The following is a 23,046-nucleotide window of genomic DNA, read 5'->3' on the forward strand; positions in this document are numbered from 1 at the left end:
AAAGTAGAAAGAGAAGAGGAGTAGAGTGCTCAATACTAGAAGTTGAGAAAGTAGTAGTAGAGAAAGTATTGAAAAGTTCGAAGTCTTTTTGTGTATGTCCCGTTTTAAGTGCAAAGGGGTAGCCCCTTTTATAGTGCAGAAGACAAGTGAGAAGAAGGTAAGAAAATAAATTTGAAAGTCAATCACACAGATTTCCCTTCAGCCAAGGGATTGATTTCAAACGGGCATGACAAATAAGGAAAGGATTTTGATTTTAAATCTTTTCTAAGGCAGTATAACAGGGGTAAATATATGGAAATTCATTTAAGGAAATAGTTCAACATTACACGGTTTGGGCTAAATAAGGGAAGGTAATCACACAACCAGTAAAAATCAAGGTTTGAGCCTTGGCATGAATGGATCCAACCAAGAAAAGGTGAAGAGAAACTTAATTTGAAGAAAATCATTAACAATCAATCATACCCTTTTGAAAAGGGACTCGTAATCAATCACAGGCTGGCCAAAGGCCTTTTGAAAGAAGAGAAAGTCATATAAAAACCATACAGAGACAAGAGAGAGTTGTTGCAACACTAGCAAAGAAATCAGAGTAGCAAGGACAGTTAGGTTCATAGACTCAAAGTGAGTCTTTGAAAGAGGGCCAGGGTTCTGAATGGAACCCTAGCCCAAGCACACAACCAAGCTTGTCAAAAACCTCCAACACTAGGGTTTTCTGACTCAAATCAGATACATAGGCGAATAACAACAAGTAGAATAGGCTCAATAGCCTCTCTCAGAAACTCATGAGAGAATAAGCAAACAGAGAGAACAACAAGTTGGAAACACAGGGAATACATTTAGGCAAAGCTTTGTTGCTTAAACAAGTTCAGGAGAGACAAGCAATACATGTTTAGGAAAACAGTAGAAGAATCATGCTTAGGGCTTTAAACAAAAAATCCAGTGAAGGCAGGCAAGGAGCAAAAGCTCAGTAAAAAATACAGTAGAGGGATATGCGAGGGAGACACATAAAGCATGCTTATAGAAACCAGTAGGAGAAAGAACAAAACACAAAACAGAAGAACATGCGTAATAACGGCAAAACACAAGAACATAGGAGAAGACATGTGAGGAAAGAACATAAGACATAAGCGAAAAACTCGTAAGAAACATGGCATATACGGATTCACACAAAGAAAACAAGAAGGAGAATAGACAGAAGTCGTTTTAAGATTTTTGAAAACCCTAAATCGAAACAGACTAGTTTTAAAAAAGAAAAATTGGGGAAAAGTTTTAAAAACTTCGAGTATAACACATATTTACCACAGATCTAAGAAAATAAAATAAAAAAGGAACCTCAAACAGCTTTAGGGTTTCTCAAGCCCTAGAAACGAGAAGGCTTGGAAAGGGTTTGGTCTCGAACAGGTCTGAGCCATAGCAATGCTTTTTAAGGCTCGAACACGTCGGAACGGAGCCGGAGAGGCCATAGGACCTCAGATCTGTGGAGGATCTGAACGGGCATCGTTGAGGTCGAACCTCGAAATCTCGAACAACCATGATTTGGGGGTGAAGGGAGGTGAGCATAGGCCGTCAATGGCCTGAGAAGCCATGGACTCCGGTGAGATTTGGTCAGAGAAGACGAGGAAGACGGCTAGGGTTTTTGAGTGTTAGATAGCGTTTGAGAGAAAGGGAGGGTTTGAGGGCGGCGGTCGAAGAGAAATGAGAGATAGGGTTAGGTCGTTCGAAATTAAAAAGGAAAGGAGGGATGAGGGCCGTTGATCTAAATGATCAATGACCAGGATCTGAAGATACAAACGGACGGGTTTAGTTAATGGGTCAGGGGTCGGGTTAAATTTGAATTGGGCTGGTCCAATTTGGGCTTGAAATTGGCTGAGATTGAGATGGAATTGTGGTTAAAATTGAAACGAATTGAGGCTAAAATTGAAATAGCCAGTGTTTCCCCTATTATTTTATAAAAATAGTAAAAATGTTTTAAAAGCAAATTAAAGGTACTGAGTTAATAAATAATATGTAAACCTTAATTTAAAATATTGGGATCAATTTATATTTAAGAAAAATGCTATTAAATCTTAAAGAGGCTAGCATGACAATTACATGCAATTTAGTTTTAAAATACCAAACGAATTTGTAAAAATATGCAAAAATCATGCCAACTATATTTGAGGTAATTATGAGAATAAAGTAAATTATTTTCCAAAATGGCAAGTTTTGGGAATAACTATTGGGATTTTATGATGTAAAAATAGGCCGTAAATTGATTTAAAAATCATTAAAAATGTCAAAACCCTTTGGGGTGCTTATATATGCACATATATGTCATTTTGAAAATATATAGGGAAAAATTGGGTATCAACAACTGCCCCTCTTTACCCGAGGAGGATGAAAGAGTTGTCGGGTAAAGACAAGATGGTCAATTTTGACCGGATCAGTGATTGAAAAGAGTTTTGACCGAGCCCTGGATTCTGTGCTGCCTACATATCCCTGGTTTTACAGGAATCATGCCATATGTAGTTCAGGATCCATTGACGGAGTGTGTCGATGGAGATTTGAAAAGACGGATGAAATGATTAGATTTGAAAATGTGTTTGGAGTCGAATAGGCTGCGGAGGACCGGAGCGGGATCGCTCCTGCTGAGACGGCCGTTTGCTAGATGGTGTACCTGCAAATGAGCAAAGAGGCGTATATCGTGCATAATTAAAACATGATGCAAGTTCCCGTTGGACCATGAATGTTGTCTTCGGACGGTTAGGATGACGTCCTCGGACTATGATGTCCTGGGCTATGAAGAGCATAAAAGTAAAGATTCGCAGGCCATGAAATGGTGTTCTCGGGCTGTGCCGATGGTGACTCCGAACTATGACGCCTTTGAATAAGTTGGCGATCTTTCAGCCCATGAGAAGGTGACAATCTTTTAGCCAAATGAATGCAAAGGGTGGCGATCTTTCAGCCAAAGCGAGAATTTAAATGCAGGTGGCGATATTTCAGCCGTTCGAAAAATAAGGTGGCGATGTTTCAGCCATGAAAGATGGAGACAATGCTTAGTCTCGTAAGGCAGATGAGTAGCCTTATGCAGAATGGAGGTAGAGCTTAACCTCGAAAGGCAGATAAGTAACCTTATGAAAAAATACAGATGGAGACAGAGCTTAGTCTCGAAAGGCAAAGAAGTAGCCTTATGCAGGATGGAGGTAGAGCTTAACCTCGAAAGGCAGATAAGTAGCCTTATGCAAAATGCAGATGGAGACAGAGCTTAGTCTCGAAAAGCAGATAAGTAGCCTTATGCAGGATGGAGGTAGAGCTTAACCTCGGAAGGCACATAGATAGCCTTATGCAAAATGCAGATGGAGACAGAGCTTAGTATCGAAAGGCAGATAAGGTAGCCTTATGCGATGCAGAATGGAGGTAGAGCTTAACCTCGAAAGGCAGATAAGTAGCCTTATGCAAAAATGCAGATAAAGACAGAGCTTAGTCTCGAAAGGCAGATAAGTAGCCTTATGCAGGATGGAGGTAGAGCTTAACCTCGAAAGGCAAATAAGTAGCCTTATGCAAAATGTAGATGGAGACAGAGCTTAGTCTCGAAAGGCAGAAAGGTAGCTTTATGCGATGCAGATGGAGGTAGAGCTTAACCTCGGAAGGCAGAAAGGTAGCCTTATGCAATGCAGGGATGTAAAAGGATGATTAGTAGTAAGATCTCTTAGCTGATAGCCGATTACAACAATATGACTGCTGGGGAGATTGTGTATGGATAGCAATTGCGGGCAAGTGATGATTCTAAGAAGTTGCATTCTTGGGAAAGTATGCGTTCATAAATATACCTGACGATATTGTGAGTCGAGTGCCTGCATCCAAAGAAAAATCGTGAGTTCTGTAAGGGGAAAGGTTAGTTCGTGTTCCCCGGGCCTTTGACGTTGTGTGTTATTGGGGTAGCGTCGCTAAACAATAGCAATTTGGATAATAGTTATGCATGCTCTAGTAAATATATAATCAAAAATAGTTTTCTTTAGATGAACCAACGACTGCGACGTGGTTCAAGACATTGCAACCTCTTTTCTCCGAAATTTTGAGGGTCTTCCTCAAAATTCTGCCCCAGTTTACTGGGCTGGCGCTTCTGGTGATGCATGAACTAAAATTAACTTCGGAATTTTGAGGGTCCTTCTCAAAATTCTGTCCCAGTTCCAATAGCGGGAAAAATGGAATTTTTATTAAATTATGACCGAACCCATAGGGCTGCCTACGTATCCCCTCTTAAACGGGAATCAGGTCAGGCGTAGTTCAAATTACATCATTAAGGGAATCATAAGTGGTTACACATAATATCGTTTCAGTGCATCTAAATTGATTGGCTTCGGCCAGACTTCTCCATCCATCTTCGCAAGAATAAGGGCTCCTCCAGTTAGAACCCGGTGAAGCATGTACGGACCCTGCCAATTAGGAGAGAACTTCCCCTTGGCTTCATCTTGATGTGGGAAGATTTTCTTCAACACCAGTTGCCCTAGTGTAAACTTCCTTGGCTTAACCCTTTTGTTGAAGGCTCTGTACATTCTGTTCTGATACAACTGACCGTGGCAAACCACATTTATCCTTTTTCCATCTATAAGGGCTAACTTCTCGTAGTGACCTTTTACCCATTCTGCATCATCCAATTCTACTTCTTGTATGATCCTTAAGGAGGGGATTTCTACCTCGGCGGGGATGACCGCCTTTGTACCATAAACCAACATGTAGGGAGTTGCTCCGGTCGATGTGCAGACTGTAGTGCGGTATCCCAATAAGGCGAATGATAACTTCTCATGCCATTGTTTGTGCCTTTCGACCATCTTCCTTAGTATCTTCTTGATATTCTTGTTGGCTGCTTCCACAGCTCCATTCATCTGCGGCCTGTAGGCTGTAGAGTTCTTGTGTTTGATTTTGAAAGTTTCACACATTGCTTTTGTCAAGTCGCTGTTGAGATTGGAACCATTATCGGTGATGATTGATTCCGGAATCTTGAACTGACAAACAACGCGGTCGCGGACGAAACCCGCCACAACCTTCTTAGTGACCACTGTGTATGATGCTGCTTCGACCCACTTGGTAAAATAATCGATTGCCACTAGGATGAACCTGTGCCTATTTGATGCGGCAGTCTTGATAGGTCCGATAACATCCATTCCCCAAGCGGCGAATGGCCATGGTGAGCTTGTCGCAGTAAGCTCGTTTGGAGGCGCCTTTATCATATCTGCATGTATCTGACAGCGATGGCATTTGCGAACATACTGGATACAGTCTGTTTCCATAGTCATCCAGAAATACCCTGCTCGGAGTATCTTTTTTGCTAAGACAAAACCATTCATGTGCGGCCCGCAGGTCCCTGCATGCACCTCGTCCAATAGCCTGAATGCTTCTTTTGCTTCGACATACCTTAGTAGACCCAAATCGGGAGTCCTCCTGTACATGATTCCTCCACTGTGAAAAAAGTTGCTGGATAGCCTACGAAGTGTACGCTTCTGAGTAGTTGGCAAGTCCTGGATATTCCCCTGTTGTCAAGTACTCCTTGATGTCATGGAACCATGGTTTTCCATCTGCTTCTTCCTCAACGTGGGCACAATAAGTTGGCTGATCATGAATCTTTACTGGGATGGGATCAATGAAATTTGTATCTGGATGCTGGATCATGGACGATAAAGTAGCTAATGCATTAGCAAACTCGTTCTGGACTCTGGGGACGTGCTGAAATTCTGTCTTTGTGAACCTTTTCCTCAACCCCTGTATATGATGCAAGTAGGGAAGTATCTTAGAGTTCTTGGTTACCCACTCTCCTCGAACCTGATGTATGAGCAAGTCTGAATCCCCGATCACTAGCAACTCCTGAACGTTCATGTCAATAGCCATTTTGAGCCCCAAGATGCAGACTTCATATTCGGCCATATTATTGGTGCAAGGGAACCTGAGCTTGGTGGATACTGGGTAGTGCTGGCCGGTTTCTGATACTAAGACTGCTCCTATGCCAACTCCTTTGAAATTTGCAGCTCCGTCGAAAAACAACCTCCAACCATCATAGGATTCTGCAATATCTTCTCCTATGAAAGATACCTCTTCATCAGGATAATACGTTTTTAGGGGCTCGTATTCTCCGTCTATGGGATTCTCGGCGAGATGGTCTGCCAAGGCTTGCCCTTTGATTGCTTTTTGGGTCACGTAAACAATATCGAATTCACTTAGCAGGATCTGCCATTTGGCGAGCTTGCCAGTGGGCATGGGCTTCTGGAAGATATACTTCAGAGGGTCCATTCTGGATATGAGATAAGTAGTGTAAGAACAGAAGTAATGCCTCAACTTCTATGCAACCCAAGTCAGAGAATAACAAGTGCATTCTAAAAGAGAATACCGGGCCTCGTACGGTGTGAACTTCTTACTGAGATAGTAAATGGCTTGCTCCTTTCTCCCTATTTCATCATATTGTCCTAAAACACAACCGAATGCTCTATCCGATACCGCAAGGTAAAGCAATTGGGGTCTTCCTGGATCAGGCGGAACCAAGACCGACGGCGTTGATAGGTATTCCTTGATTCTGTCAAAAGCTTTCTGACAATCATTAGTCCATTTGGTAGCAGCATCCTTCTTCAACATTTGGAAGATAGGTTCACAAATGACCGTGGATTGAGCTATGAACCGGCTGATATAGTTGAGTCTTCCCAGGAAACTCATCACGTCCTTCTTGTTCTTTGGCGGCGGCAATTCTTGGATAGCTTTGACCTTTGTTGGATCCAATTCTATTCCTCGACGACTCACGATGAAACCCAATAATTTTCCAGCAGGAACCCCGAATGCACACTTGGCTGGACTCAGTTTCAGATTGTACCTCCTTAATCTGTTGAAGAACTTTCTTAGATCTGCCATATGATCCCTGGCTTTCTTGGATTTGATGATGACGTCATCCACATATACCTCGATCTCCTTGTGTATCATGTCATAAAAGATGGTAGTCATGACTCTCATATAGGTGGCACCAGCATTTTTCAAACCGAATGGCATCATCTTGTAACAGTACATTCCCCACGGCGTGATGAAAGCCGTTTTCTCTGCATCTTCCTCATCCATCCATATCTGATGATACCCAGCGAAACAATAAACAAAAGACTATAACTTATGCTTGGCGCAGTTGTTGATAAGAATATGTATGTTAGGCAAGGGGAAGTCGTCTTTGGGGCTGGCTCGATTAAGATCCCGGTAGTCAACTCTAACTTTCCCATCCTTTTTTGGCACTGGAACGATGTTGGCTAACCATGTCGGATACTCTACTACCTTGAGAACCTTGGATTTGACCTTCTTGGTAACCTCTTCTTTGATTTTCAAACTCATGTCGGGTTTGAATTTCCTGAGCTTGTGCTTTACCGGCGGGCATGTTGGATCTGTTGGCAGTTTGTGAGCTACAATGGATGTGCTGAGACCAGTCATATCATCATATGACCAGGCGAATATGTCTTCATATTCCTTTAGGAACTCCTTGTACTCTTTCTTTTCTGATGGTGACAGGTGAACACTGATGCGCGTTTCTTTGATATTCTCCGCATCTCCCAGATTAACGACCTCAGTTTCATCCAAGTTAGACTTAGGCCTATTTTCAAAATTCTCAAATCCTCTAACGACCTCTTCTGGTATATCATCCTCTTCTGAGTCCGTATCCGTTTGTTGCGTTGTCTCGTTGCAAGTCACAATCGTTGGTTCATCATCAAGGCAAGTAATAGTAATGCTGTGTAAAATAAAGTGAATGATAGGAAAATAATAAGAGCGAGATATATAATAAACTGAAATGCTTCAATTAGATTCATAATTGTTTTGAATATCAGAGCTCTTTTCAAAATTAAAGACAATGCGGAAATAAAATCAGCTAGTAAAAATATGATGCATGGTGCTTTTATTTAGCCTTGCTACCCCGAAGCTTTTCGGGCCCTGGTGGTTCTGATTGACCAATTGCTGAGGCGCTCTCCTCGGTTCACAACTTGTATAGAAGGGCCTTGGATCTCGTACTGTATGATGATGGTGCCAGAATGCACGAACTAACCACTGGGGAGGGGAATAATAAAAGAAAAGAAAAACAAAAAAGGTAACAAGTTAGTGCGGATTATGAGGAAAAATGTTGCAGTATTTAAACACATTGTGCAAGAATATAAATCGCGTCCTAATTTGGGTGCCTCTTTGTGCCCGAGGTAGTCCTAGCGACAAATTAATTTGAAGAACTAATAATGCTAAATGCCCCATTTTATTGATAAAAATAAGACGAATTCACAACGATGCTAAGAAAATAAAATGTCACTAGTGGCCATTGACCTTATTACATCATTAAAAGCAAAATAAAAGACTCCTAACTACTTGGTCCCAGAAGGACCTTCCCCAGATTTGGCATCTTTATCCCCCTCGAACAGCTTCACCAGCTCGCGCAGTCCTAGCAGCAGATAAGCTTGGGCCAAATGTCCGCCTGCATTCCCTTTAGCGTTCCGACAATCTTCAATCCTCTTGAGGAACTTTCCTTATAGCTCCACTAGACCCCGCTCCAAATACCCTAGTCGTTTGTTGGCGCTGACAGCCATATCCTTCCATTCCTCGATCAATTTTTGATGGGCTTCTTGTATTTCCCGATGCCCACTTTCACACTCTCGAATTCTCTTGCGCAGTTGATTGTACTTAACCCGTGCCTCAATTTTCTCGTCGATGATTCTGTGTCCGTGAATAAACCTGGGCTGACCCATACCATTGTGATTATCTTCCAACCAACCCGAATAGTGCAGCACGCAACCAACATGATACCTGTCTGGCTCAATTGATTCTTTCCCCAAAACGAGCTTGCAATGCCACATGTGTTGAGCTTGGCATTTGTGAGGGCTATCATCGTCCTGGAAATCGGCCCTAAAGTGACTCATTTTGTCGACCCTTGGTATGATTTGCTTCCTTCCAGCCTGCCTCATGGCTCGGAGGGGAACGTAGGGATAAGTTCCTCTTAGACCAATAAGTATGAGAAATGGTGCATCTCGGGATCGAACAATGAACTCTTCCGTAGGGAACCATTCGACCATCCACTGTACCTGGTTTTCTTTTAGATTCTCAAATAGCTCTACCCATCTTCCAGCATCCTCTGGCTGAGTGAACATGTTAGGCATATAATTCATACGCCTTGGCTGGTGGAAGGCAATGTGATCATCCCAATCTCTACATAAGATCTCTTGTCGGTATTCTCCTTTCTGGAGGTGCTCTATGAGCCAGAGCTGAAGTAATAAATTGCATCCCTCAAAATGACTGGCCTTTCGCTGACAGTTGTCCAGATCCCGGTATATCTCAGCAACAATCATGAGCACTATGCTGAAAGGCTGTCCGCTGATTCCTTCCATCAGAGTCTTGGTTACCATGGCCAATCTGGTGTGGATCCTAGCCTTCTTCATAGGGAACACTATCATCCCCAGGAAACAAAACATGAATACGAAGACCCTTCTGTGAATATGCCCCAGTGAGGTGAGGGCAAATTCATCTGGGTAGGTGCGGTATGACTTGCTATGGCCGTACCTCTCGTACAGATAGTCCAATGAGATGTAGGAGTCTTTCAAACATGTCAAGTCTGGGTTCTTCTTCAGTCCCATCATCTTAAGGAAACCCCTACCCTTGCGATTCTCTGGCATAAGCAAACCCAGAGTCTCCCAAGGAATACCAGCTAAGCCTCCTATTTCTTCGAGCAAAGGAGTCATTTCAAGGTTCCCAAAGCAGAATACGGACCTGTCACTATCCCAGAACAGAGTTGCAGCTTCTATGATTTTGTTGTCAGGCTGGATTTCTAGAAGATAAGGCAGATTCCCTAAGTATTTGCGGAGGAGTGTCTGATCACTGGAGTGAAGATCTTCCCACCAATTCAGCAGCCTTGGATGAATGTTGGTTACCATGCCAAATCTGGGGACTTCGTGCCTCATTTTCTGCAAAACAAAGTGTTAGACCCTTACCCCGCCAAACTCGACCATTTAAACCAATAATTAGCATAAAAAGCATTTAGTTCTCTAAATAAATGCACAGAAAATGTAGGTGTCCCTTTGGGTTTCAGGGAAACCCGATGGACTTTGGACAAGGCTATCTTAATGAGTCATTATGTGGACAACATGACTGACTCGGCTATGTTTGACCATGATGCATGCATAGTTAGACAGAGTAAGGTTTCTATTGAGGTATTAGACACCAGGTACCCTTGAGCGGACAACTCAAGAGGGAAAGGCACGGAACCATCGACTGCACCGCTGATCGACTGGTTTTGCCGCAAATACGCCTTTGCCGAATTTAAAGGGTGATAGTATTGGAAGAGCGCAACCACTCATTATAAACGTTGCTATGGTGTTTGTTTGGCATGAGTGGAATATGATGTTGAAGATGCAGTTTACAAGAATGAAACAAATTGACATGTATTTTCACGTTCATAAGATAAATGATTACAATAATTGCAGTAATTACAACAACATTGAAATAAAGTAGTAAAGGAAAGCAGCTAAAGGAAAGAAAAGACATGAAGAGCCAAGTCAGTTTCGTAGTGAAAGAATAAAAGACAGTAAATAAAGCAATTAATGAGATAATAAAGTCACAAGCAACATGCAATGGTAAAAGCCTAAAGAAAATCCCCAGCAGAGTAGCCATGCTGTCGACGCCCCCTTTTTCTCTAACCGTGGGGTCAGAAATCGGGTATACGACATTGGGAGGACAACTCTATTCCCTTTCGAGAATTGGGTTTAGAAGTTGAAGAGTCGCCACCTAATGATTATAGTGAATTAGGACACTTTAAGAAGGGTTTGAGATGAAGAGACCAGAGATTAGGGTAAGGGCTAGAAATTATCCCGAGGGGAAGGTGTTAGGAACCCCTCAAGATCCACTAGTGTGGTTCCCGGCCATGTTACAATTGTGACTTTACAAGTAAACAATCAAGGCTCAAATAAGGATTCGCACATAACATTGCGACCAAGTTGAAAATTTTCGAAGGTAAGTAGAGAGGGCAGAAATTCATGAAAAAGAAATTTGAATAGTTTTACAAGAAAAGATGAAAGCAAATAAAATAAAGGGAGGGGGGGTCCTAAGTTTATAATTAATATGGATCACTTCAATGCAATACCCAGCGATCACTCCTCAGAAGAGGGGTCGCACATGATATTAGCGCATCGGTCATCATATCCATATCTACCCTTCCCACCCCGTTAAGGGGTTAAAGCGCAAAATGGTATCGTTACTTATTGCATGCTATTACCCGTCCCAATCTATCAGTCCCGGAGGCATATGAGACTACTAATCCTAAAGCGGAGGGAGTTGGGGCTTTTGCGGAGTTTCAAAAGGATAAAAAATCTAGGCGACAATCTATAACAGATAGCAGTTAAAAGGGATACAAATAGCAGTTAAGGCTCAAGTTGGCCTCCTTATTCAAAGCAACAGATTATTTAGCATGACTTACAAATACTGGTTCGGTCTGTATTAAACTAAACGTTGGAAGGGTGTCTAACTTATCACATGTTTTTCAGATATGAGGTCCAAATTAGGCCTGCCTGTTGGTTGTAATTATCAAAACTGATGCAATTATAAAATTTTACCCTAAGACTTGCCTAGGCGTTAAACAGAACCTATAGGCATGATATCTATAAGTTTCGGAAATATAGAAGTAGACTGATTGCAGAAAGGAATTGTCAGTTACAAAAACATAAGTTCTGTAGGTGCTTACGCATTATTGCTACTAATTTTAGACGAATTGGCGATTCAAGTTAGTCAATAGCTCCTATAGGCATGCTTTCTAAGTGTCACTGATTATAAACACTGTTATTATTATATAGAAATCCTATAGGCAGGTCATCTATATGCGATTGGTTAGTTGTTTAAATCCTATAACAAGTTTGCCTAATGATGGATGCACATGCAAAATTGTAGAAAATCCTATAGACATGGTATCTATATGAAAGTGTAGAAAATCCTATAGGCATAGTATGAAAATGTAGAGTTTCAGTGATTTGTAAAACGCAGAACTTTTAGAGACATTAATTCCAACAAGCATGATCTCTAGATGGGATACAGAATTTCGGAAATGATAACCCCTATAGGCATGACATCTAACCCTTGCATGCATAGTTCCCTGTCCTTTTCCACTAGCCAACCCCAAATGTTTATTACAAGATCATTACAGACCAGAATTAATCAAAAAATAAAATACATCCGCAATCAGAATTCCAACCAAGGAGGGCCTAATTCAGACTCCCAGTCTGACATATGTAGTAAACCATCTTTCAAGGATCCAGGTTCTGAAGCCTTCTCTTATTTGGGATGTGTCAAAGTTCCAAGGAGCTTCAAGAGCTCCAGGAAGTGCTTACACCCCAAACACCATTCCAGAGTTATAGTAAAGTGCAGTGCGAAAAAGCTAGCCCTCAGGCATCCAAGTTCAGAGGGAGCTCTAGAGTCCCAAAGCATGGCTTACCAGAGAGAGGTAGAACTTAGAACTAGGAATGAGTGCAAAGTGAAAGAGGGATTAGGGAGCCATAGCAAATGGTGGTCATACCTAGCCATAGGTGTTGACTGGCACACCCCTGATCATTTGTTTGGTCCAAACAAGTTAAGAGCAGACCTTAGAGGTCAGACCTGAGTCTAGATGGTGATTAGGACACCACCAGACCCAAATCAGGCTCAGCATATAAAGGGGAAAAGGGAAGTGGGAATTGATTCGAGTAAAGGGTTCAAAAGAACCTAGTTCAAAGTCATGGGCAGCAATAACAGAGTGTTGTCATGGCTAGAACTGTACTCTCATACAAAGGAGTAAAGGGAAGGGATTCACATGAGAAGAGCACATACAGAGTTGCAGAAACATAAGGAAAGAAAGCAAAACAGACTAAGATGTAAACACATGGTGAAAGAGAGAGCATGACATGCTAGGAAATAAACACATAGTTAAGAGGAATTATTTAACTAAGAATGACATACCAGTTGCAAGTACTAGAATAGCAGAACAACAAAAGCAAGTAATCAGCCAGAAGTCAGCAGGAGCAAAATCGAGTCTTCAGCAAATACTTGAGAGTTCAAAGAGAACTCAAGAATGTTTCAGAAAGTAGAAAGAGAAGATGAGCAGAGTGCTCAATACTAGAAGTTGAGAAAGTAGTAGTAGAGAAAGTATTGAAAAGTTCGAAGTCTTTTTGTGTATGTCCCGTTTTAAGTGCAAAGGGGTAGCCCCTTTTATAGTGCAGAAGACAAGTGAGAAGAAGGTAAGAAAATAAATTTGAAAGTCAATCACACAGATTTCCCTTCAGCCAGGGGATTGATTTCAAACGGGCATGACAAATAAGGAAAGGATTTTGATTATAAATCTTTTCTAAGGCAGTATAACAGGGGTAAATACATGGAAATTCATTTAAGGAAATAGTTCAACATTACACGGTTTGGGCTAAATAAGGGAAGGCAATCAATCACAGCTAGTAAAAATCAAGGTTTGAGCCTTGACATGAATGGATCCAACTAAGAAAAGGTGAAGAGAAACTTAATTTGAAGAAAATCATTAACAATCAATCACACCCTTTTGAAAAGGGACTCGGAATCAATCACAGGCTGGCCAAAGGCCTTTTGAAAGAAGAGAAAGTCATATAAAAACCATACAGAGACAAGAGAGAGTTGTTGCAACACTAGCAAAGAAATCAGAGTAGCAAGGAAAGTTAGGTTCATAGACTCAAAGTGAGTCTTTGAAAGAGGGTCAGGGTTCTGAATGGAACCCTAGCCCAAGCACACAACCAAGCTTGTCAAAAACCTCCAACACTAGGGTTTTCTGACTCAAATCAGATACATAGGCGAAGAACAACAAGTAGAATAGGCTCAATAGCCTCTCTCAGAAACTCATGAGAGAATAAGCAAACAGAGAGAACAACAAGTTGGAAACACAGGGAATACATTTAGGCAAAGCTTTGTTGCTTAAACAAGTTCAGGAGAGACAAGCAATACAAGTTTAGGAAAACAGTAGAAGAATCATGCTTAGGGCTTTAAACAAAAAATCCAGTAAAGGCAGGCAAGGAGCAAAAGCTCAGTAAAAAATACAGTAGAGGGATATGTGAGGGAGACACATAAAGCATGCTTATAGAAACCAGTAGGAGAAAGAATAAAACACAAAACAGAAGAACATGCGTAATAACGGCAAAACACAAGAACATAGGAGAAGACATGCGAGGAAAGAACATAAGACATAAGCAAAAAACTCGTAAGAAACATGGCATATACGGATTCACACAAAGAAAAGAAGAAGGAGAAGAGACAGAAGTCGTTTTAAGATTTTTGAAAACCCTAAATCGTAACAGACTAGTTTTAAAAAAGAAAAATTGGGGAAAAGTTTTAAAAACTTCGAGTATAACACAGATTTACCACAGATCTAAGAAAATAAAAGAAAAAAGGAACCTCGAACAACTTTAGGGTTTCTCAGAAACCCTAGAAACAAGAAGGCTTGGAAAGGGTTTGGTCTCGAACAGGTCTGAGCCATAGCTATGCTTTTTAAGGCTCGAACACGTCGGAACGGAGCCGGAGAGGCCATAGGACCTCAGATCTGTGGAGGATCTGAACGACCATCGTTGAGGTCGAACCTCGAAACCTCGAACAACCATGATTTGGGGGTGAAGGGAGGTGAGCATAGGCCGTCCATGGCCTGAGAAGCCATGGACTCCGGTGAGATTTGGTCGGAGAAGACGAGGAAGACGACTAGGGTTTATGAGTGTTAGAGAGCGTTTGAGAGAAAGGGAGGGTTTGAGGGCAGCGGTTGAAGAGAATTGAGAGATAGGGTTAGGTCGTGGAGAAATAGAAAGACGGCTGAAGCCTTAAACTAAAAGGGTTTTTCCTTTGTGGATTCCCCTTTTTCAAGGAAAAGATACCCAACAGAAGATTTGGAGATTAATATAGCACAAGGTGAAATCCAAGAAACCACCATCGAAAACCCACTCCTTGAAACATTCTATTTTCACTCAAAACAGCAGCGTCAAGAGTTGAGATCGAAGGCGTCGTTTGAAAAACCTCTGGTCGTCGATTCCATTTGAGGTCGCTGGCGAATATTCCATTTAAGAAATTATCCGGTCGTTATAGTTTGAGCTCAGATCCATCTATACAAAGGTCATTTTTCTTGTTATTTTATTGTTAATTGATATGGTGTTTTGATTGGCTTTCTAAAAGCTGTAACTACTTCTTTTGTTTAAATTTTTCGATGTGTACGTTAGGTGTTTGCTTTGTTTTACTAAATCTTGAGAAGAAGAGATATTAAATTTCACCTTATTCATCGTTAAAGCCTTAGTTTGCTTAGTTAGTATTTAGGTTAATTGAACAAGCAAAATTTAGTCTCCAATATCCATGGCCAAAGAAGTTGTTCTGTCGGACCCAATTTTTAAGAGCCAAGCTGGTCGTTTTTCATTAAATGCACAGCTGGCCCAAAAATGATAATAAAGCTACAAGTCAGCCCGTAATTTCTTCTACAACAAATTCCATAACCTATGGCCTTCACAATAATCTCAAAGTTTAGGAAGACTAATGAACACTGTTAGAGTGATTTAAGCGCGTTTGTAAATAAACTATCGTGATTATGTATACGTTTGCGTGACATAATTACGATCCCCAAAATAAAACCAAGGTATACGTTCGCACAATTTTGACCAAACACAATTTTGATAATTAATAAAGTGTTATTAGTTGTGTACACGTACGTGTAACATGACTTTGACATACCAAACAAGACGAGTACACGTACGCGTGACTCGTTTCAAGATAATTCCATAATCACGAATAATCAAGAAATTAAAAGCGGTAAAAGGTAAATGTACATAGGTTTTAAATAAAAGTAATAAAATAATTTAATTAGGCCAGGTATGATCAAAGCGACCTTGCTAAAACTACGAAATCCAGGAATGTCTAACACCTTCTCACGGGTTAAGAGAATTCCTTACCCGGTCTTCTAGTTTTGCAGATTTTAAAACAGAGTCAAATTTCCTCGATTTGGGATTTAAAATAAACTGGTGACTTGGGCACCATAATAATTATCCCAAGTAGTGACTCTGAATTAATTAAATAATCCCATTTCGTTTAATGTCACTTTAATTGAAAAAACTCCCAGTTCTGAAAAAAGGAGGTGTGACAGCTCTGGCGACTCTGCTGGGGATCGAACCCAGAATCTCTAGTTCAGGGTTCAGAATTCGAGCTTGTAATATAATCTATACTTGGCTTTATTTATTATTGATATTATTGTATTTATGGGTCTAATGTGCTAATTGCCGCTCATTTACTGCTTTGATATTATTTGAACTGTATTAAACTGTCTTCTTACGTCTTCCTTCTGAGTCTTCTAAAAATATGGTGCACACGTACACGTGGCCCACTCTTCAAAATATTCCCCGCTTGTGACCAAACTACATGGGTCTGGTTCTCACCGGATGTGAGATACGTAGGCAAACTTCATCGGTTCTAGCCCACAATTTTCAAAAAATCCAAAAATATTTTTCTTTGCTTACTTCTTTAGAAATATCTTTTTTTGAGATCCCAAAATGTCAAACATCGATACAAATTCCAAGGAAAAGTCACTGTGAGCACGTGATTTTGCCCGACAAAAAATATTCCTACAAGATCACAAGTAGATTTTTTCCAGTTTATGTTAATGTTTGTAGAATTTTCAGGAATATCTTGGTATTTGTTAGTTGCATTTAATTGCATATTTATTTATTTAAAATAAAAATAAAAATACAAAAATACATCATGCATTGCATTTTAGATCTCAATTGCATTTAATATATAAACAAAAATAATTCAAAAAATATTGGTTCATTCTTGCACCTTAGTTTAATTGCAATTAGTAATTTTTCTTTCATTAATTTTAGGTTAATTAATTATTTTAGTGCTGAAAAGGAAAAGAGGACTGTATTAACGTTTGGGTTTGATTTTCCCCTGAGCCCAAATTTCCCTTCCCCACCCGCCAGGCCCAATTTTCCTTTACCCGCTCCACCTCCCCGTAGTTACCAAACGATGTCGTTTAGCTTACCTTCAATCCCAACCGTTGATCTCTGATGATCCAACGGTTGGGAACTCAACACCCTTTTACTATATAACTGTCCTAACCCCCATACCCTAGAGAGCCATTCATTTCACCCCCCCGTCTCTAACCTGTAAACCCTAACCACCCTATTTTTCTATCCAAACTCACACAGCCTAAACCCTAGCCGCCGCCCACCGGAAATCGTTTCACGGTGGTGGCCGATTTCCAAACCCATCCAAATTCACACCCCATAACCTCCACACCCCCTAAACTCAAATCCCTTACCGATTTCCCCAAACAACCCCACAAAATCCCGGAATTCCAAATCTAAAAGGAGCTCAGTTTGTTCAAAAAGCTCTCGAGTACGGTATTTCCTCAGTGTTTGAGTCCAAAGGTTTATTATCTGATGCTTTCTTCGTGGGTTAGGCTCTCATGAGTCTTTTCTTTCAAGGAGATCCAGTCAAAATCCATGCAAAGCTGGATCCCTTGAAGCAAAAGATCTTTGTTGGTCAATTAGCACGGAGAAGGACATCTCAGGCCGTCTTATGTTTCTTTTATTCCATAAATGGTAAGGTCTCACCATTGTCCTCTCCATTCTCTTCTTTTCAGGTTCGAGTCAGTAATTTCCTTTTTTTATTTAGTTTTTTAGTTCGTTAATCTGTTTGTTTTGTTTGAGACTCGTCCCTGCTTAATCTTTGGTCATGTTCAAATCAGTTTTTTAGGGGTTTATTAACTTGGTTTAATTCATGTTCATTTAGTTTAACTCTTAAAATAGTTTAGTTTATTTTCACAGTTTTAGTTTTTTTGCTGTTCTGAATCATTTGTTAGTATGCTTAAATTGCCTAATTAGTTTAACTCTTAAATAGTTTGGTTTAATTAATGCCTAATTAGCCTAGGGTTAGTTTTTATTTAGTTATCTTGTGTTGTTGTCATTTGTCTAACTCGTTTGCCTATGCTAGTCATCAAACCTGTTAGTCTAAAGAGCCTTGTGGAGTTCATCATGAACTGGGTTTATTTTAGGGTTTAGGTTTATTTTTAAGTTTTCAGACGTTTAAAAATTTAATTACACTGTCTATCTTTGTTTGCTGTTTGATTTGTCCAATGATATTGGCTTGCTTGTTTCCATTTGCCTTAATTTATAAGTCACTAGGAACTTATAGGGTTTAATTGAACAAGAAAGAAACTTAAGGGGGTTGCTTGAAGGGTGGGTAAATAGGGAATTCGGATAAGGCCATTTAGGAAGTTTATAGAACATGGGCACCTGGCTCTATTTAGCCAGTACAAAATACTGAAACCAATTAGAGGCTTCTAGCTATCCAATTCTGTTAAAAAAAGATGCTTTTGAGGGCTGCTCTTAAAGGGAATTATTCCCTGACTTGGAGAGCAGATAACAACCCTCTTTAGAGTATAAATATGACCTTTTCTTCACTTATTACGCAGAGATTCAGAACTCTAAACACTTCAAAAAGGTTCAGCATTGTTTCATTGGTAGCTGGCTCTATTTCTTCTGCTTTTCTTTAGCAAAAAAAAAAACTTAGAAAATTCCTCTGGATTTCTGGTTTTCTAATTCGAAATATGGATTGATTTGAGGTTGTTGTTAGTTGATACTATTGCTTTTTCTGCTGCTGGCCTTACTCTTCTTGTTATTTCTGCTGACTTCAGAGCTTCCTTTCTTTTGTTTACCTGCTGTATCCAGGTACTCTCTTGAACCATAAATGTCACATGGAATGTGAGCATACTTGCATGGAAGATGTACTCTTGTTTGGAATTGATAGAATTGTTTTCATATTAAACTCTAGTCTTCATGATATTCATCTTTTTTTTTTGTTTTCTTTATCTTCAGTTTTTACTTAAAAGTGATAAGTCATATTCGTCTTAATCAGTAGATTAGTTGTTTGTTCACTACCAGGTGCTTAATAATTCACTTGTATGTATTATACTTGTTTGGGAGCTTAGTTGAAGACAAATGTATGAACAACAGGTCCTTACAAGCTTGTTTTACATCTAATTGTTTACATTTAGGTAGATCTGGGGACTGCCTAATCGAGTCCATATGATAATTGAGTCTTTTGTTGTATTGATCTAGTGACATGAAGTAGGTATTCATATTGAGGCATGTTATGCCTGTATAAAGTCAGAAACTTTGTAATGTTAAAAACTGAACTAGGTATTAATGCCATTTGCCATAATTGTTTTTTTAAATTAGCATATTGTTTGTCCTGCTGTACTCTGAATTTCAGTTTAAGCTGACTTATGGATAAGTAAGGTTTAATCTCTTATTGTTAGTACTAATAGCATGTTAATAATTAGACTTATGATATGGATGGTTAGCCTTTGATTTTTGCTGGAATTTTAATACTTTGGGTAACATATGATTCAGAGGAAGAGGAGTCTCAATTGGGTCTGACATTGGCCCAGACGAGGCAGCCTGGTCGAGTTTCGACCTAGGGCGTTCTGCTTGTTGCTCACTTTCCATTTTAGGCTCAATTTCGAGCCCAATCATCTTCAGTAATTTTCATCCAGTTCTCCTGTCAATATAATAAAAAAATGGATTTGTATTTGAAAAGTTGGGCCTGGTATTGGCCCAATTGAAGCTGCCAAGTCAAACCAGGCTGTTTGCCCCTTGTCCTCATTCTTGGGCTCAATTTCGAGCCCAGTTCCCACCAACCCTGTTTTTTCGGGGGTACATTTATGTGATCCGGCCACAACTTCTAAAAATGTTAATAGAAATAAACATGTTGTAGATCGTGGGTACGGTTTCCGTGACACGGTTCACAATGTGTACCAAACAAACAAGTGTACGATAATCGTAACTTATTCCAGAATAATTCCATAAATAATTAAAAGCGGTAAAAGGTTAAAAATGCACAATAGGTATAAAATATGTAATTAATCAGATAATTATGCCAATAATAATAGTTGAGCAACCGTGCTAAAACTACGGAATCCGGGAATGCCTAATACCTTCTCCCGGGTTAACAGAATTCCTTACTTGGATCTCTGTATTTCCAGGACTGTAAAACAAAGTCAAACTTCCACGATTCGGAATTTTAAGCTGGTGACTTGGGACACCATAAATAATTCCGTTTCGATTACTGTCACTTTAATTGAAAAACTCCCTTATACCCTTTTCGGGGTAGAAAAAAGAGGTGTGACAATCACCCAAATTGACAAAGGTCATTCACTGCGAGGAAAGTATTATTCATACAGCTTTATACTAAAAAATACCCAAGAAGGTAGACATGTTCATCAATGTCGTGATTCTGAAGGGATAACATGATTGGGATTCTCGAGGCTACGAGACCCTTTTTCTGCTACCCAAACACTTTATACCCTTTGTTACCCTTTTGAGCCCGTGTTATTTTCCTTGACCACCCTTTTTTGGAATCAAGTTTAGAGCCAAAAGTCCAAAAAAAAAGAATAGAAAAAAGAAATAAAAGAAAAGTCCACGCTCCCATAGTACTAACTGGGGCAACTCTTAGAAAGTTCAAGTGAAAAAAAGAAGAAGAAGGAAAGTCAAGTGTCCATGCCCCTCCAAAAAAAGCTGGGGCGATTTGTTTTGAATAAAAAAAGAAAAACAATAAGAGAAAAGAAAAAAAAAGAAGAAAGATAAAAAAATAGTTAGGTCAGATGTTTGAACTACGTTTGACCTGATTCCTTTAAAAAGGTTATGCATCCTTACACTGTTCGGTCCAATCAAATAAGCATAAAATATTTTTTTCCAAATAAAATCCTAGTATTTGAAACTGGGGCAAATATTTTATTTCACTTTTAAAAGAGTCGATTCCAAGAGTTGTAAGTCTTCAACGCCCTTATTATGAGTCTACTTTGAGCCTTCATGTCATCCCTTCTTTCCAGCCCTATCCAAAAATCTTTCAAATAAAGATCTCCCGATATGCCTTCAAGAATGCCAAGTGAAGCATGCAATGAGCAACGGTTGTCATGCGATATAGAACATTATCAAGTTGCTCACACAAGAAAGAAAATAAAAAAAGAAAAATAAAAGAAAAATGAGAGAGTCTTACTAGTGAAAACCCTCATGGGCACCGTAAGGTGACGGTAAGTAGAGATAAATAAATGAGAGAGGCTTGTTGGTGAAAATACCTCGTGGCACCACTAGTTGAAAATGAGTCGTGAAGCTAATACAAAGGATTGACACGAACAAGCCCAACTTCAAAGGTCATAAGAATAGTAAAAGGGAAGATTGGATTAGTTTGATAGATCGGCTGTTAAGTCCAAAATGCATGAAAAACACTTCTTTCTATCCTTCCCCACATGGGAATTTCTTGTTAATACCGTTTCTTTGCATCATTGTGTCCCTTCACTCTGAGTCATTCCTTGTCAAAACAAGCAAGAAAAGATTTCAACATCTGCTACCAGCTTTTCAGTTGGACAAAGTAAATTTGCCCAGTACACTCAATTATTACAGTTAACATACCTTGAGGATTCATGCAAAGACGTCCCCCCCAAATGACTCTTGTCAGCCTACTTAGCTAAAGCAAGCAAAGATAACCTCAAGGTTAATCATGGATTCTCTGTAGTACCGAACAAGGACTATGGAGTGTGCACATCATGCAAAAGGCACTTCCAGTTGTGGTTTTCTCTGCTAGACAAATTTTTCCAAAAGCAAAAGCATTCAAGATATCAGAAAAGGTTATCCAAGAAAATAAATCTATTTTTCGAGATAAGGCTGACTGAGCCACAAAACACCAATGGCAATGGGAAGGAAATAATCAAGGTTGATACAGAAAGTAAGGCCCCTTTAAAGAAACAACAGTGTCTCCTAGTAGTGCAACCAACATCCAATACAGTCGGTCTTCCAAAGGCTGGATGATCACAAAGCCAATCTGTCCACGACTCAAGGCCACAAATCGAGCACCACTTTGAAAACTGAAAAAGTTTTCTTTGTTTGAAATATGAACAAAGAAGTGCAAGGAAAGTGGTTAAAAAAAAGAAAAAAAGAGAAAAAGAAAAGAAGAGAAGAGCCGACTAAGAGAAGTTTCTCAAATCTTTGCCTTTATTTGTCTTGCTAGTGTGAATAAAATCTTGTCATTTCTCCTCACTTTTTCCTCCTAGGGTAATACATCATAGTCTAATGGATTTTTCTCCCAATAAAATCTTAGTTTGATAATTTTTTTCTCCTAAGATAAGAAATTTAGTCTGATGAATTTTTCTCCTAAGATAAGCAGTCATAGTCTGATGAATTTTCTCATAGGGTATAAACCTTAGTCTGATGAATCCTTTTCCTAAGAAAAAAATTCTTAGTCTGATGAACTTTCTCCTAGGATAGAAATCTTAGTATGATGAATCTTTCTCCTAAGAAAAAAATTCTTAGTCTGATGAATCTTTCTCCTAAGATAAAAATCCCTAGTCTGATGAATTTTCTCCTAGGATAAACAATCTTAGTCTGATGAATCTTTCTCCTAAGATAAGAAACCTAGTCTGATAAACTTTCTCCTAGTATAGACATCTTAGTCTGATGTATCTTTATCCTAAGATATATATAAAACACTTAGTCTGGTGAATTTTTCTCCTAAGAAAAGAAAACCTAGTATGATGAACTTTCTCCTAGGATTAACATTTTAGTCTGATGAATCTTTTTCCTAAGATATACATAAAAACACCTAGCCTGATGAATGTTTTCCTTGGGTCAATTTTAGTCTTCTTAGTTGTTAATCTTTAGTTTTCTTTAAGTTCGGGGGTCCCGCCTGAAAAATATGGCCAGTTTTAGATTCCTTAAGTCCAGTCTTTAGTATTCCTTAAGTTCAAGGGTCTCTCCTGAAAAATAGGGTCAACTTTTAATTCTCTTAAGCTGTTAGTCTTAGTTTTCTTTAAGTTCACGGGTCCCGCCTGGAAAATATGGTCAATTTCAATTTTCTTAAGTCATTAATCTTTAGCTTCTCTTAAAGTTCAGGGGTATCACCTAGAGAATAAGGTCAATTTCAGTGTTCTTAAGTCGTTAATCTTCAGCTTTTCTTAAAGTTCAGAGGTCCCGCCTAGAGGATATGGTCACTCTTTTAGTTTCCTTAAGTTGTTAATCTTTA

This window comes from Nicotiana tabacum, chromosome 8, assembly GCF_000715075.1.
Source record: "Nicotiana tabacum cultivar K326 chromosome 8, ASM71507v2, whole genome shotgun sequence".
Lineage (NCBI taxonomy): Eukaryota > Viridiplantae > Streptophyta > Magnoliopsida > Solanales > Solanaceae > Nicotiana > Nicotiana tabacum.